The sequence below is a fragment of the Mustela nigripes genome, chromosome 7, assembly GCF_022355385.1.
Source record: "Mustela nigripes isolate SB6536 chromosome 7, MUSNIG.SB6536, whole genome shotgun sequence".
Lineage (NCBI taxonomy): Eukaryota > Metazoa > Chordata > Mammalia > Carnivora > Mustelidae > Mustela > Mustela nigripes.
This window is the reverse complement of record NC_081563.1, coordinates 99,397,394-99,414,978: the sequence shown is the minus strand read 5'-3', so window position 1 is coordinate 99,414,978 and position 17,585 is coordinate 99,397,394. Positions and strand designations below refer to the sequence as shown.

At 40.1% G+C, this 17,585-nt stretch overlaps 1 protein-coding gene across 4 annotated transcripts in view; it reads right to left on the bottom strand.

The window, feature by feature from the left end:
* Window positions 1–17,585, bottom strand: part of KIF16B (kinesin family member 16B) — a 284,713-nt gene that overhangs the window by 183,020 nt on the left and 84,108 nt on the right. The gene's annotated exons all lie outside the window — the stretch shown is intronic.

The window sequence follows — 17,585 nt, the reverse complement described above, 5'->3', positions numbered from 1 at the left end:
AAAAAAAAAAAAAAATAAAAAATAAAAGATTTGGGACGCCTGGGTGGCTCAGCTGGTTAAGCGGCTGCCTTCAGCTCAGGTCATGATCCCAGCGCCCTGGGATCGAGTCCAGCATCGGGCTCCTTGCTCAGCCGGGAGCCTGCTTCTCCCTCTGCCTCTGCCTACCACTCTGTCTGCTTGTGCTCACTCTCGCTCCTCTCTCTCTCTGACAAACAAATAAATAAATAAAGTCTTAAAAGATTTATAACGTTGTGTAGGGCCACAGGTAGAAAAAAAAGCCACAAAACAAAACTGTGAGAGTTTGAATATCAGAAAGAATAATAATTGTAGTTAACTAAACCATACCGAATCCGGAATCCAGGAAAGTCCATGATTGGTTACTAATAATCAAAAAAGAAGAAAAAGGAAAAGAAAAAGCCAGAAAGGGGGAAAAAAAAAAACCTCTTATTTGTCATCATTTTAAGGAACTATGAAACCAATTCCTTACCTTAAAAATATAATAAAAGGGGAAGAAAAAGCACTTCTCCTGACTTCTCAGAGGCTCTAACTGGGTCGTGAGTGAAGTGCCACTTCACAGAAGTGGCTCATGAAGGAGGGAGGAATGATAAAATCAGAAAATCATTATTCTGTAACTTCTATTGAATTCGTTGACTCAGGCAAGACTTATCAACTATCGTCAAAGCCAAGGGATAAACAGTTCACAGAAACTAAAGAGACAACATATTTTGTTATCGCTTCCACTCTCTAACAACAGCCTGCATACAATAACAAAGAAAACCTAATAATAATAATAATTTTTAAAAAAGACAAGAGGTCAGAAGCCTAAATTAAGGCGTGAAAGACAGGCTACAAACTGCCAGCCAGCAGGACTTACACACTTATTCTTATAGGGTGAGACAAATCTCTGACCCTAAATATATCTGCCAATACAGAAAGGCTACCTGATTCACAGTACCTGGGAGCTAAAAACAAAACCTCTTCTGGTCCCAGAGAGACACAGGAACTAGTCGTTAACAACTCCTCAGATTAAACATGGCAACCTGCTTTCTACCGCATTTCTTACAATGTCCTTCAATATAGGTTAATGGGATGTTGCCAAAAGTTAGTTCAATAAGAGCAATTCTGCTGGGCACTAATATGATCCAGTCCAGGCATATAATTTTGAAGGTCCAACTGAATCTAGGGAAAGATTTCCATGTAGCTAAAAATCCAGCTCACCACAGTTGACTCAAATAAACACATGGCAGACTCGTATTTCCTCTGGGAGGCCCAATTTGGAATACATAGCTCTCAATGCTTAAATTCTCAAGTTCAAACTGACATTAATGTTTTTGCAGTAGATTGCTTTTCTTTCTTTGAAACAAAAATGCAAACAGAAAAGGCCGTGATCTTTCTAAAAATAGTTTCACAATTTTCTTATTCCAATTAAGGCTCACGCGCACACCCAAGCCCTTTATTCTAAAACATACATGCCTCGTGTGCTCTTTAGCCAATATGGTCCTGATGGAAGGTGGAGCCCTCTGAGCCCCATATAGTAATCCCGAAGAAGAAGAAGATAGGCCCTAAAGAGAACACTAGTATTAACATCTAAAATGTTAAGTCACCTACCCAGTTATACAACTAGTAAATAATGCACCTCGGATTCGACTGTAAGTAACCTGACTTCAGAGACCATGACGCTAACCACCACACCAACTACCTCTCAACAACGCACCCTCCACTAGAACCTGTCCCCGTGTTTGTGCCACAGCTCGCTTGGGGCAGAACACAAGGATGGAACCCCAACTCACTTATCACTTTCACTGACACATGAACGCCGGGAATACACAAGCTCATCCAACCATGGCCTTGTCATCCGGCTCGAAGCTTCCTGGGTAGAGCTATCTCATCCCAAAGCCTTAGGGGAGGAACAAAACAATATCAGAAGACTCCATACAGGTATCGAGACACAGAAACGTAAATGAGGATAATCCCCCGTCCTCATCCTATTCTCCAAATAGTCTCATTTACAAGTTAGTCCAAGTAAGACCTGTATAATGGGTTCTGGGTTGGAATCCCAGCAAACTCTTACTCGTGCCGATAACATTAATAAATAACCCTTCACTTTGGTACACATTATGAAAGACTTTTGGTCAAATTCCACTTTAGAGATAGGCCATACAAGTGTTTTCCTTTTTTGTGGAAACAAAATATTAGTAAATTGTGGTAGTAACCTCATATTTCTAAATGTGTACACCCTGGAAAGGACAGAAAACACGTAATGCTGCAAAATTTCTGCCAGCAACACATCAGCCCAGAAATCATACTCACCACTATTTTCCTAATAATGAAAAGTCAACAGTTGACTTTGCTCAAATGAAGTTACAGAATTCCAATTCAATGTCACAACAGCCCTTCATTTCTGCTCCATGAGACATAAAAAAGCGGGGACAAGGGATGGGGGGTGGTCCTGAGGAGCCTCTGCATCTGAAGGCTTCCTTTGCCTCATCCACGTGAAGCCTGGCTGTGGCTTGTAAACCAGCATCCAACAGCTGTGCTGGTCCCATGGGAATGCTGCCTTGCCTCGTCCAGTAAAAAACAAAGAGGAGTATGAATAACTCCTTGAGAGGTCTTGGCCTTCACAAAGCCTCCAACTCAAGATGTTTGTAAAGAGTCACAGTAAGGCCTCCCCCAGACAAGGAACTAACCCCCTTGCCATGGACAAGGACCTTGAACAGGATGGCATGGAAGTCAAGGAAAGCATCACTGCTGGGCCACACCTGCAACACTGGTTCAAGATCACAGAGGAAAAGGGTGGATATAAAATCCCTTTATGTTTTGGGGAAGGAAAAAAAACTAACCTGTACCGCCTGAGGAAAGCACGACAGAGGGGAAACGAAAATCAGTGTTTTGGGAGATGGGGGTACCAGTATTTCCTCGCGGCATTGTGAGGCCCTTCTACCCTCATCAATGAGGAAATCCATTCGAGATTTTGCCACAACCCAGATCGAAATGGTATAATTTTGCTCGTGAGCCACTTTACTGCCAAAACGCAGCTGCTGAGAGCAATCCGCAAAGGCACCGACAGCTGCCGAGGAGGACTATCAGTGAAAGAAAATGACTCGGGGAGCATACAGAGCTGCCCAAGTGAGCAGGTCTGGCGAAGAGATGAAGACAACAGAAAAGTAACGTGGGGGCTCCATGTAAGGAGAAAACGTCACACTGGGAATAACCTCACCTTCTCAATGTTCTCACTTTTCCTATGAACTGCCTGCTTTTGTCACCCAGGCGACTCGCTCACTCTCCTAAGGCTGGGCATGAAAATAAAAGCAATTACTAAAAAATCAAAATCTATTGTAAGAATCAAAAATGGGAAGCACTGCTGAAATTTATGTTCTAACAGCATTTCTGATACCAACTTTTGAGAAATGGTCTGATGTGTATGGGTAGCACATGCTATATTTTTTTTCCCCCAGAAAACTCTGTCATTATGAATCGATGCGGCTTGATAGTCTAAAAACGGCATGTGATTGTTGGAAACGTGACACTTAACAAAATGCCAAGTTCTAGGCAAGATTAGATCCAGAAAATAGATTATATTAGACGAAATGAAAAGCGAAGGAAGGAAGGAGAGAGGGAGAAAGAGGAGAAGGGAGGAAATGCACGTAAAACCGCGCCTGCGTGCACACACGCACGTGCACACACACACGTGCACACGTGTGCTCAAATACACACACCACGCCCCACGGGCCACTCCGGGGGAGAGTCGAAGAGATTAATTAGATGAGTCCCAGAGAGTGCCTTGAACTCTTTGGAAGAAAGGAACAATATAAATGGAAGGCATTAGTTTCCTTATTATTCTAAAAGACACTTTGATTCACTTCCATATGAAACATAATACAACTAATATCCAGCATGCTCTCTTTTAATAATGAGAATTCATCACATCAGAAGTCTTTTTAGAATTTACATTACATAAACACTAACTCCCCATTCGCCAACTCTAACGCTTGCACGATCATCATTTTTAAGAAGGGCCTGAAAGGATTTCTTGCCAAATAATGTGATATAAATTTAATTATAGGCACACAGGCATTTCTTGTGAGAATTATGCCCTAACGACCAAGACTCTCACAGGCACAGATATTTAGTGACTACCTACCTACCCAAGGTAATACAGAGAATCACAACATGTGGTCCCTGACCTCATGAAACTTGCAACTGTACATAAAATACACATAAAATATGAAAACTATCCACTAATATCATATTTAACCAACACTGTCACTAAGTGTGGGTATCAGATGTTCTCCACAAAGGAATTTTCTCAGAAGTCTAGGCCTCCTCTCAGCCATTTTCTAAGATGGAATTATATTCGAGAAACATTCTCCTCAAAGGAATAACACATTTTACAGGCCCTTGGGTTGAATGTGCTGTGATTCGTTTCTGGGACTCCAAGTCATCGTTACGACCCCAGATGGCTCAAGTGTAACAGAACTCAGTCCATGCCTTAGGTTGGGCCCTCTGAAGGGGGTGTGGAGACAACTTTTATCCTGAACAGGGAGCCATCAAAGTGCTTGGATTTGTTTAAATTGTTCTGCCTCTTTTAAAATCAGCAGGTTGTCATTTATCCCTGCTATCGAGGCCTCCTCCTCACAGCTCCTATCCCACTTCTAATTTGCTTTTTGCTAATCTCCTGCAGGCTGGGAAACTCAAAAACCCTTCTGAAGATATGTGCACGGAGGGGTCTCTCCTAGGAGTATAAGATTCTAAAAACATTTCAAACACTTTCCAGCCTTCCTCTGGCTTTGGGCCTGTGCTCAAAGAGCCTCTCTCTTTTAGCACTCAGCTATTTCGAGTCAAAACTGTCAAATTCACAGGTCTCACTCTCCACTCACAAATGCCTCATCTAAAAGAACAATAAAATTTTAAAAATGGGGGAAATATAAAGTTGTATTGGGGGAGGCAATATATCTACAATGGAGATTTTGAGTTGTTTATGTTAGGAGTCCAGACAGAATGACAGGAAGCAACCTGCACCCAAACCTGCACATCTCGTAACAATACGTCCCAAAGAAGTACAAACAAAAATGAAATGCAAGTTGGATTTAAAGTAAAATGGTCTAAGACTTCCCCTCAACTCCAGGATTTGGAAGAAAATGGAGCTTGAACTTTGACAAAAGCATCATAAGCCCTATGAGCAATCTGACTGTCTTTTACTACAAAGGCCTCCAGCATCCCAGAGAATGATACTTCCATTCATTTCAAAGCAAAGAGACCAGTGACTAAACACGCTGGTGGGGAGCGATGAAGAACAGAGCATACGATGTAAACACAGAAAGAAAAAGACCCTGAAGGGCGCGTGGGTGGCTCTGTTGGTTAAGCATCTGCCTTCAACTCAAGTCATGACCCCGGGGTCCTGGAATCAAACCCCACATTGGGCTCCCCACTCAGTGGCAGTCAGCTTCTCTCTCTGACCCTCCCCTACCCCATGCTAATCCTCTCTTCCTCTCCCTCTCTCTCTCCTTCTCTCTCTCCTGCTCTCCCTCAAATAAATAAAACCTTTAAAAACAATTCTTTTAAAGAAAAAAAATTAAAAGACCAAAGAGAGGTATTTGAGAATCATTGCCCAAATCTGGAATTAAAATCTCAAGAATTCAAGGATATTTTCAAAACGAATATTCTCTTCAATGTCTATTGAGACAACAAAGAAAATAAAACTAATTAAAAACAATTAGAATACTTATGCAAAAATATAAATACTACATATCAAAATGTACAGGATACCAAATTTACACTCAAAGGAAAATGCATAGCCTTAAATAATTTCACTTTTATACATAGAACATAAAGATTTTTTTAAAAATATAAGAGGATAAGGAAGGAAGACATAAGCAGAAATTAATAGTTTGAAAATGAAAAATTAACACAAGACTTGAAGATACACAGGGATAAAAGGGAAACCTTTAGGTCTAACAACAGGAGAAAAAATATAAATACAAAATATCAGTAATGAGAAAGAGAACGTATTTTTTTTTTAAAGATTTTATTTATTTATTTGACAGAGAGAAATCACAAGTAGATGGAGAGGCAGGCAGAGAGAGAGAGAGAGGGAAGCAGGCTCCCTGCTGAGCAGAGAGCCCGATGCGGGACTCGATCCCAGTACCCTGAGATCATGACCTGAGCTGAAGGCAGCGACTCAACCCACTGAGCCACCCAGGCGCCCCAAAGAGAACATATTTTTAAAATAATTTCTCTTCTGCAATAGTGGCTTTCCAAACTTTTTTCTTCTTTAACTAACATAAAGAATCCAAAATCTTACGAGACTCACTGGTTTCACTTTCAGTGGAAAAAAAAATAATAAATCAGAATTATGTTGGAAAGAAACAAAAGAAACAAAATCCTGACAACTCAGGCCCATTTCACTCATCACTATACGTGAAAAGATAAAACACACATAGCAAAGTATAATGATCGCTGTGACGCCAAACTAAATGTTACCTAAAATCTACACATTTTTTTTTAAAAAATCAAGAATATCAATGATTGAAAGCCATGACCAGCTCAAGTGCACACTGAATACACAGTGATCGACAGCACAGCTCTTCCCGAAAATTAAAGATTTCTTAATGGAATAATGACCAGTCATTCCCAACTCTACCCTTATCAATACCAAGTTGCAGTGGCCTAACTTACTAACAAGTAACTGTCAAGTGTAAAAAAAAGAACACACACAGAATTGTACATCATAGGCTCAGAAGAATTTATAGAAAAGACATGAATGTTTAACGAGTTTCTGGCCTTCTGGAACAAAGAGAGGTGTTTGAGAATCACTACCCCAAAACAGAAGTCTCAAACTGGAAGTTGTCCAAAGAGGGAAACTTCCCGAGGATACTAAGCGTGGACATAGTCAAAGGCCCCATATATCCAATTTTCACGTGCATGCTTTTCTAGAACAGATCTGCTGAGAAGGTGCCTGGGCTAGTACCCACCCCCCAACACTGCTCCTCTTCAATCTTCTAATCCACACTGTTCTTCCACTTTATAGCAGAAAGACACACCTGCTATGCATCCTAATTGTACTCAAGGTGCCAAACAGAAGAAAATGTATTTGTTTTAAACCTAAGCCGCCTCCCTCAAGGCATATTATAGGACTTCCTGCTTTCTGTACACACATTCTGTATATGAAGTCAAAGCTGGGGATAGAACCTGGGTATTTTGGCCTGAACTGAGATATTTTAAAGTATGTTGGCAACAGGCAAGCAGAAGGAATGAGAAGACACACTGAAGATCATTTCCTTTTTTTGAGCTGGCAAAGGCACCGTACCCAGCCCCGCCCCCATCTACCATCTGAGGGCTGGAGAACAAAAATGACATGGATGCCAGAGGAACAGATATTAATGTATTTGTCTCAACTGAAGAATGAGTCTGATGTTTTTAAACCAGAGGACTGTTTTTTTTCTAACTGGAAAGATAACAATTTCACAACCCCATGGTTTGGTTTGCACCACACACACACAATATACAGACAAAACTACTACACTTAAAGCCAATAATATAAAAACGCATTCTCAGCCTTCCCAGAGTACACAGAATTTTAAAAGGTGCCTTAAAGAAAAACAGCAACAGGTATGATTGATAGTGGTCTGATGAGTGGAGGTAAAGCCTTTTTGGTAAACTTCCCAGAAACTGAGAAAGTGAATGATTCTAATGACTGGATAACAAAGCCTTTTTGGAAGTCGGGTGGTTTCCAATTCTTAACTTTCTACAAAATTGGAGGAGGACTAAATCTCTAGTTGTCAGTGCACAAAGTATTAACAGTAATTTCTGATGATAGATCACCATGTGACTTTCTGCTTATTACCTACAATCACTGGGAGGAACTGAAGGACACTGAACAATGACTCTCCTTCCATTCCCATCAACTCATCTATGTGAGAGAGCCCCTCTATCAACGTCCTTGTGAATAGTCATCTAATTGAGGGGAGAGTCCCACACATTTTGCTAAATGACACATTTTCTAACAGCATTTTTAAGGCTTAATAATTAGTTATCAAAATGCATAATACTTATGTTGCTCTGATAAAGTGTGTACAACTAATAATTAAAATGGTAGCTCACTCTGAAAGAAATTCTCTTAATAATCACAGCCTCATGATTATAGGAAATATTTTTAATTACATTTCAAATTATTTGCATGGTTTTAGTATAAGGGATTAGGCTAGGATGATCAAAGAAAAACTTCCAAGCACAAAAATATATTATGCTAGGAAGAAGGTTTAGAGGGCAAACTGGATACACAAGTTCAAGGAGAAAAGCGAATGATGTAAAATCTCCAACAGTTAAAAAGAGAACTTGAATTCATTTTTACATAGATGACAGTGGATGTTGAATCCCTGTGATTTTAGATTCTATTGGATTTGCTTAGAAGACTGATGTAAATTTTATTTTAAAATGTTAATATTTAAAGAGCACCAGAAGTTCTATCTTGTGCAGAGGTTGAATGTGCGACAAAACATAGTTAGATACAAACTTACAAACATGAAAGGGAGTGCAGGGTTTTGCAAAGTTCCTTTGGCAGATATGCAAGGAAGTCAGCTGTCCTCTGCAGTCTAGTTCCTCACCTGCTCAATGGCTTGGGACAGGCACGCCTTCCAAGTTCCAGCCACGATCCCCATCCCTGCTCAGCAGCACATGCCGCCCACCACTAAGTTCTTCATATGACCTGGACGCGCAGTGCCTTTGATCACTCCTTCACAGGTGTACCCCAACTGTCCACCATAAAGGTAGACAACAGTCATGCCCAAAGTACTGGTTTTCAAAATTAAATAAAATGTCGTTTGTCAAAGGTTAGAGAGTAATTGTGAGAACCTGTTCAAGCTGAACGTTTATCAGACATAGTACGTCAGACAGGTTGAAGTCTGGACGATGAAAAGGGGCCAAGAGTGAGTTCCTAACCACCATGAATTCTGGGCATGACCTCTGATAAATCATTTAACTGCTGGATGCTTCAGGCAGGTTTCCACCTATTTAAAAATAAATATACAAGAGATAAGGACTCTTCCCTTACTGCAAAAGTGGCCTCGAGAGGATTAATACATGCCTGGAAAAGCATTTCCCGCTCCTAAAAGAAAGAAATGCCTAACACTAGAACAACAATAACAACAAACAACAATGGACTTCAAGTAGTCATTTATTCTAGCATGTTCTCTGCCTCTAGATAAATCAGAACACACCCATTCCACAAAGAGCTGGGGGCCACGCTGGTACTGAACCATAATGAATGGGAACTCAAGAGGTTCTTTAACAGGAAATATTCATTGCTAATGCAGCTTAGGTCCACAGACTCACAGCACCGGAAGTGGTCAGACAATCTCAGTCCATCAAGCTGCTTTGTCTTCCACCAGCGTAGCGTTCCACACACCTCTAAAGTACAGTGTGCCCCATTCCAGTGGACCCCTGCATTAATTTTTTAGTTTAAATCATTTTAACATACACATTATCTTAAATATTTATTCATTTATTTGAGAGAGAGAGAGAGAGAACACACATGGACGTGGGCAGCAGGAAGGGCAAAGAGAAACAGAGAGAGAAAATCTCAAGCAGACTTCTCACTGAGGATAGAGCCCAATGTGGGGCTTGATCTCAGGACCCTGAGATCATAACCTGAGCCAAATCAAAAGCAAGACACTTAACTGAATGAGCCACCCAGGCATTCCACATGTTATTTTAAAACATGTAACTGCATTCATATGCATTCCTATATGTAAACATATATGCATACGCAAAATCTCTACATGAATTATTCTAAACGGTTCAGCAACTAAAGGTGAAAAAAAATCATTCTTAAGACTTCCAACAAGAACCCAACACAAACATTATACAGGTACATAACATTAACATAATCCTATCACATATAAAGTTCTACATAACAAAGGCTCAACAAAGCAGATTTATCTTCTTCCTCACTTAAAAAGAAAAAATTCTAAATGAAATTCTTAGTGAATAGAGAAAGTCATTCTTACACTTCTTCTTTCCTCAAACTTAACAAAATTTGTGAGAAAATCAGCATGATGGAAGTCTGATGAAAGCAGAGACCTGGTCTAAGGGATCCCAGTATCTAGGACCCTGCCTGGAGCATAGTAGGCACGTGGTGATTACTTTGTAGAACAGATGCGCAGAAACAGGGCTCCAAAGAGAAGGATGAGTCTCAACCACCACACATTTTAGATATGCAGGGCAGGTAAGTAATGCAACAGTTTTAAGTGAAGCCTGTTTGGATTACTTATATTGAAATATAAATTATTTGCCCAGCTGAGATATTACTGACATATACCATATGTAAGTTTAAGGTGTACAATGTGATAATTTGATACTCATATATATTGCAAAACAATTATATTTAATAAGGTTAGTTAACACCTCCATTCCCTACATTCAAGATCTATTCTCTTAACAACCTCTATTTCCTCTACTTCCATGAGTTCACCTTTTATAGATTCTAACATACAAGTGAGATCATACAGTATTTGCCTTTCTCTGACTTAACTGACTTAGTATAATGTCTCCAAAGTCCATCCACATTGCTGTAAAAGGCAGGATCTCCTTCCTTTTAATGGCTGAATATTCCACACAACATACCACATCTTCTTTATCCATTCAGTCATCCAGAAGTGAATACTCCGATTCATATCATGTCTTGACTACTGCAAATTACACTGCAATGAAGATGGGAGTGCAGATATCTCTTCAAGATAATTATTTTATTTCCTTCATACACACACAATACACACAGAGAGAGAGAGAGAGAGAGAGAGAGAGAGAAGTGTGATTTCTGGATCATATAGTAGTTCTGGTTTTGGGGGTTTTTTTTGAGAAACCTCCATACTGTTTTCCAGAGCGGCTGTATCAGTTGGCATTCCCACCAGCAGTGCACAAAGGTTCCTTTTCCTCCACAACACTGGTTATCTCCTGTCTTTTTGATGACAGCCATTCTGACAGGTGTGAGGTGATACCTCACTGTGGTTCTGACTTGCATTTCACTGAGATAGGTGATGTTGAGCATCTTTGCATGTGCTTGTTGGCCACTTGTATGTCTTCTTTGGAAAAAAAATATGTCTAATCAGGTTCTTTACCCATTTTTTAATAGGACTATTGTTTTATTGCCATTGAGCTGTAGGAATTTCATATATACATATATACTTTGCATATTAACCCTTTATCAGATATTTGGTTTGCAAATATTTTTTCTCATTCTGTAGGTCACCTTTTCATTCTGTTCACTATTTCTTTTGCTTTATAAAGCTTTTTAGCTTGGTGTAGTCCCCACCTGCTTGTTTTTGCTTTAATTCATTGCACTTTTGGTGTCATCTCCAAAAAATCTAGGCCAGTATCAATCTCAAAAAGGCGTTTCCCTAGGTTTTCTTATATTTGTCTTACAATTTCAGGTCTTAAAGTTAAGTCTTCAATTCACTTGGAGCTAATTTTTGTGAGTGGTATTAGATGGGGTTTAATTGCATTGTTTTGCAAATGAACATTCAGTTTTCCCCCACACCATTTCTATTGTAGGAACTATCTTTTCCCCATTCTATATATTTTGGTTCCCTTGTCAAATATTAGTTTATCAGATATATGTGAGCTTATTTCTGAGCTCTCAACTAGGTTTCTTGGTCCATATGTCCACTTACATGCCAGGAACATCCTGTTCTGACTACTATAGCTTTATAATAAAAATATAAATTATTATAGTGAGCTAATATGACAAAACACAGATCAGGGTTTGAATGAGAACCCACTCTGGGATTAATTTCAAAGAAAAAAAAAAAACTAACTCCTGGTTTCTAGTCTGCCATGTAAGAAGCTTAGAAGTCACCACTCTATTTTAACAACAGTAAAAAGCTAAAAAACAAACAAACAAACAAAAAACAAAAAACTGGAAAAACAGCAATTTTTCTTAGATCTGTCGGAGCAGTGAGGTCACAGGACAAACTGCTACACCCCCAACCCCAAAAGTGGAGAGACAGACAGTGAGACACAGGATCACAAGTTACTGGAGCAGAAACCCACGAGAACGTGCAGGATAGTAAAGTAAAGGATAATTTGACAAATTGGTGGAAGCTTGGTGTGGTCGAGTCTAAGGGTTAAAAACTCCAGAGGGCCAACCAAGCTTTTGTGAGACCCCCTGCCAGGAGCTCTACTGGACACTCACAGCGAATATAATGAAAAATTACCTTGTGCTTCCAGTAGACGGTGGGGGGGAACCGCCATTTTGAAATACAGCAGAACATTCTGTTCTTCTTAACAATGCTGTCCTCAATCAACTCTCTTACCAAAGCCTAGCCTGCTGGGGTCTTCTCAGAGTCTAACCTACCTGTGGAAAGGGAAATACCCAACTCCAGCTCACTCTGGCCAACCTGTCCCACCTAAGGTGTCAAGGGGGAGGGAAGGAATCAGGTGAAAAGTACTATGACATTCATAGTCAAGGGCACAGGCTCAACCAAGAGACCAAGACCTAATCATGCGAATGCAGAATGCTTCCCTCCTCCCAACCCCTTCTGCTCTACTACTGAAGGCCGATTTACCATAGTTCCACTTTCATCTGAAAATGACAAGGCACACTAAAAGATAAAAACACAATATGAAGAGACTGAAAAGGCACAAGAACCAGAGTCACATATAGCAGGAAAGCTATAATTACCACACTAAGACTTTTTAAAACTTATGATTAATATGCTAAGGGCTTTATGGGAAAAAGCAGACAACGTCAAGAACACTTCACAAGGATTAACTCAAAATGGATCACAGAACTCCATGTAAGATGTAAAACAATAAAACTCCAGGGACGATAACACAGGAGAAGACTTAGACGACTTCTGGCATGCTGACGGTGAAGTGACTTTTAGACACAACGCTGACAGCACCACCAACAAAAGAAATAATTGCTAAACTGGACTTTATTAAATTCAAAACCCCTGCTCTATAAAAGACAGGAGAATGAGAAGATCAGCCACAGACTGGGAAAAAATACTTCCCCTATCAGTGTTATACATTCTGTGGGCTTTGATATGTACCCACCACCGCAGAATCATTTTACTGTCCTAGAAACCCTCTGTGTTCTGCCTATTCATCCTTCACTCCCCTTAATCTCCCTCTGAAAATCACTGATCTTACCAACTCCAGAGTTTTACCTTTGCCAGAATGCCATCTAGTTGGAATCTTACCGTATGTAGTCTTTTCATATTGGCTTCTTCCACTTAGTAACATGCATATGGCTCCTAAAATATTCACTGTTTGTTCCTTTAAGGGAAGTATGCCAACCTCTTTTACAGACACTGTACAAAGTAGTTACACAGATTACATCGTTACATGTATTATTCCAGTGAGGTAGAAAAGGTTATCATCCCCATTTTAATAAGGAAAAGTAAGCTAAAGTAACTCAGTTTAACTCACTCCAAGAGGTCAAGACAGGCTTCCATCCCGAACTCAATGGCTTAACGCAGATGCTCTAGGCCACCAAGCTTTACTGAGTGGGAGCTGGCAGAATAATTTAATCTTAATTTTATATAAGCAAAGAAATCTTCACTGGTACAAAGGTATAGGGCCCAAGCCAATCTCTGGAATGAGGAGACTCCCCCACACAATCTGAGGAAACATTTCCTGAATCCCATCGTAGGACTAATATCACATTATTACCAATGTTCCCATGATAAGGTCATGTTGTTCGCTCTTGCCACTTTGTAGATCAGGCCAAAACCTCTGGGTGGACTGACCACAGCCCATGGGTTTTGCATTCTGCCCTTGCTGACCTATTTTCTGGGCTGTCACCATGCCAATCCCCTCTCCAAAAACTGCATTAAGTCATTATCTCAGGACACCTCCTTCCCTGAGATAAACAGACTTTGGGAGGCCAACCTTAGAATCTGACCACAACCAAGTACCAATACTTGATGGACAAAAACAAATCCAGGCTCTGAGAAATGAAGAACATCCATCATGTTTCAAACCACCACTGTCTTCTAAAACAACAGAATTTTTAGCAGCAAACTCTTCATTTTAGTAGCAAAAGACCAAAAGGCATTCTACAAAGACTAAAAAGCATTTTTGTTCTAAGGAATCTACTCAGGCTGTAAGTTCTCTTATGTGCCAGATACCAAAACTGAAAAAGGTCATTTGGCTTAGAGCCAAACAGGAATCCTCAGAACCCATTAAGTCAAAAGTGAGCAGCAACCTCTTTAGAACCATCCCAGAGCCACAGAGCACAGGAGTATATTAAAGGCTCTTCCAAATTTCTATAAGCAGTCCTGTTTAATTTGGTTTAACCCAGTATTTCCAAGAGTTATTTGAACAAGGATTTGCGTTTTCCTCTCTCAAGGAACATTAACACCGGAGCAGTCCATCAACAGACAGTTCCTGAGTGTCTTCTTTGTGTCAAGCGTTCAGCTCAGGATTAGAACTAGAATCCAGCGAAGATGTATGTCAAACACAACATTGCAAATTATTATCCAAACATCAGTACACTGCAAAGGAGATACATAGGGACCAGAGAACACATTTTGGGCAATACTGGAATGGAGGGAGGCCTGGACGGTGAATGAGAAAATTATCTTCTGGCCCAGGCTCAGACACTGACTCCCTATGTAATCCTGGAGATCATTCAGCAAGGGAATACCGTGTTCAGGCCTCAGATGGTCCCAACTATGACATGAAAAGGTTGAATAAGATCAGCTCTAAGCCTCCTTCCATTTTGAATATTCTATGTCATTAATTCAATGTGAAATGAGAGAAATGAATAAGAAATTTCAATATACTTCTTAGACACTTCAAAAGACATACTGATGGCTCAGATAATGAAACTAAACTGGAAAAATGTCCTCAGAATATATGTTCAGAATTTAAATTAGCTCTGAGCATTTTTCCTGAAGCAATAATGAAGCAGCAGGAGCTTTAAAGGGGAAATGACATCCACCATGGTCTGATCCATGCTCTTCCTCTAGCCACGGCACCTCCCTCCTCCCAGCCCCTTGCTCCAAGCTCACTCAGTTTCCCCCAAAACTTCAGTTCCCCAGAGTAATGGATTCTTCTAAGCTCAGGCCATCAGAAAGCCTTCACTACCCCAGCCCAAGACTCCTAACATCAGCTCAGCTCTAGGCCAACTCTTCTCTGAACCCCTCCTAACATCCTTACTACTACTACTATCTTCCAGAAGATCTGACTTGTTGGCCAAGCCCTCCTTTGAGTCTCTGCAAATCCTCAGACTGATTTCTGGCCACCTTGGTGTGGCCAAGCTTATATGACAAGCTTCTTATCTACTCTTCCTTATCTACAGCTTCCATTTCCTAGAGCATGACAATGAATATCCATACAGCGGGCTGTTCCGAGAGCCCAGTGGATCACTACATGTAAGATACTTCAGACAAAACTGGCACACAGCCAGTGCTTGTAGTTAAGACCACTTTCTGCTTTCCCTCTCTTCCTCATGAACAAAAAGCCAATTTTGGTAGGAATGGCAATGTGCCTCGCTGGAAAACCATTTCCTGGCCTTCCTCACAAAGCAAAGCTGTTGAGTGGGGCTTGAAAGAGGGGGAGATTCAGCTAACATATGCCCCACTGCCCTTTCCTAATTCCCAATGTCCTTCCCCTAAGTCTCAGATGAGATTAAGTAATTGCAGAAACGGTCTCAAAACCGTGTACCACTAAGGCCATGCCACCAGCCTTGTTCTGTAACTCCCAGCGAGGGAGGGAAAAGGGACAGCCCTTAACTGGCTTACAGGATCTTTTCCCAGGTTGCTGGTATCTGTTGCCAAAGGCATCCCTGATACGGTTAACTCTTGTCATTTTTAGCCTCACACCTGTAACAACTTATTTCATTATTTCTTTACATTTTTGGTTTCCTCGCCAGATGAATAACCTCATTCATGTTCACACAACACCTCTTACCAAGCAGGTGCTCCAAAATGGTAAATGAATAAACGAAGTGACAATAATGGCCATTATCTTTTGTCTGCTGTTCATTTGTAAGGGAAAGAAAATGTTTCTTCTTCCCTCCCTAACTAAATCAAATATGCTTTAGATTATTTAGTATTTATAAACGTGCCCATAGAGTGCCTGAAACTAAAGTCTTTTATTTAACAAGTCCTTAAATGAGAACATCATTGGCCAAGCACTACTTTCAGTGCTTTTGCAAACAACTCATTAAATCCTCCTAACAACTCAATGAGATAGGGACTATTATTTCCACTTCACAGATGAGAAGGCTGAGGCACCCAAGGTCACACTGCTAGCAATCAGCAGAGCTGGGACTGCATTTCAAATAGTCCGGTGCCAGAGCTTGCATCCTTAACTGTTATGAATTGAACAAGGAAAAGGCTAGGCGAAAATTCAACCTGAATACTTCTGAAGGTTCCTAGCTTCACAATCCAGCAGGAACCAAGGAGAACTCTGCCAAAAATCAAGGGACTATACCAAAAGTCAAGAGAGGAAATATTATCAAATGTGCAGTTGGTAATGCAAAAAGAAAACAGGGGATGATATGTTTTAATTCTCTCAAGAATATCGGGACTTGAAAATGAGGAAAATGTGAGGTAAAAGAAGAAATGCCATAGCAAGAAAATTTTTAAGTGACATATATAAGCAAATGACAAAGATAGCTTTCTAGTGTCAAGCTAATCAAAATGACGACCTTATACTCAGACTTAAGAAAACTCTTAGCTGTTGAGGTATTATCTGGGTATTCTGCTCCTGCAGCAATTTTAGGAAGATGATTTTAAAACTGAGATAAGAATCTCCAGGAATGTGAAGGTACATTTACAACTTTCAGCAGCAATTCTCAAGTTAGCTGCAATGAGACATGAGTTCTACTAAATTCTTCACAATATATCTCTCACACAGGCTCAGCACCCAGGAATCAGTCACCAGACCCAAGTCCACTTAGCAGAACCTGTCATGTCCTCTCAAGCAACTTCACTACCAAGGACCCTGAAATCCTTGTTTCGCCTATCTGTGGTGACACCTAGTGGTAAGAAACCGAAATGCACCCTCCGCACAATATTTCTTTCAAATTATTATCACATTAACTGTGCATTATGAAAGTGGAATATGTCCAACTCTAAAATAGATGTCCTTTTTCATACTTAAAACTGCCAGTTATCATTTACCTTCAATCCAAAATTTAAAATATCTCCTAAGATTAACCCACTGAGAAGATACACTTATTTGGCTGAAGTAAAGAAAGCATTTTGTTCTCCAGTGTTTTAGTTTGTTTTAAATGCAAACATGTCTTTATTTACTAACAGCAGACTGGAATGGTAGGAGATACTGCAGACATTAAAAGGCTTCCTGTTAAATTGAACCAAAAAGCACTCCAGCTTAATATAACAATAAATACAAGCCATTTACTCAAAACCAACTTTCAAAATCTCTGAAGAATAATTTAAATGCAGATGAAGCCCATTATAGAATGGCTTGCTGATTTAAATATGCCACAGGCTAAATCTTGTCTCCAAATTTTACATATTAAAATTATATCCTAAAAGATGCAGGCTTGCTATATTCTCTTCATCAAAGTAAAGTTCCATCTTTGTACTAAGAAACTAGGTGTCTGGAAACCA